The following is a 741-nucleotide window of genomic DNA, read 5'->3' on the forward strand; positions in this document are numbered from 1 at the left end:
AACACATTTGTTTTGTCAAGAAAGCAACATTTCACCATGCTGACCTCACAATCCTGGTCTTCCCCAAGTTACCACTGGTCAGCAGTGGCACCTGAGAGACCTCAGGGAGACAGGTCTCTGTGAACCCTGAGGGTACACTCAGCGTTCTGCAGGCAATAGCACTTGCCATAGCAAAGGCAAAGCTTTGTGAGAACAGTAGGGGGAGGACCCCTTGGGCAGCTGTCCCCGTCTTTGTGCAGACAGTCTTCTCTTTGGTCAGAAATGATCTGACTATGCGAAGGAGAGCGGCTGCTACCACAGAGCAATACCATCACCACTGCGATGAGGTTGGTTTCAATGCTGAGGAAGCTCACAATATTGTCAAAGAGTGTGTAGATGGGGTTTTAAGTGGTGAAGATTATAATCACAACATTAACCAGTGGACCTCAAGCATAGTGGAACAATCCTTAATACATCTGGTTAAGTTGAGAAAAGCTTACAAAAATATTGTGACCTGTGCATATCCAGAAGAGTGCATATGGCTTTCACACAGCCAGCTCTGGTTTTTGGGATACCACACCTGATGGAACCTGTACCATAAGATGGGAGAACCAGACCATGAAATGTGTTGTAAACGTTTTTACCATTGCTATTGTTCTTTAACTGACTAAAAATATTAGGCTAAAGCCATTAACTTAAGAATTTGTCAGTGTATCCTTTCAAAAAAAGAGTAATAGTTATTTATTAGTGTGCTAGATGACA

General features: G+C 43.2%; 1 pseudogene; it reads left to right on the forward strand.

Annotated features, from left to right (window-relative positions):
* Positions 1 to 272: 272 nt before the first annotated feature.
* Positions 273 to 699, forward strand: LOC108299192 (annotated as a pseudogene).
* Positions 700 to 741: the final 42 nt, after the last annotated feature.

Source organism: Cebus imitator, unplaced genomic scaffold (assembly GCF_001604975.1).
Source record: "Cebus imitator isolate Cc_AM_T3 unplaced genomic scaffold, Cebus_imitator-1.0 Scaffold2682, whole genome shotgun sequence".
NCBI classification, from domain to species: Eukaryota; Metazoa; Chordata; class Mammalia; order Primates; family Cebidae; genus Cebus; species Cebus imitator.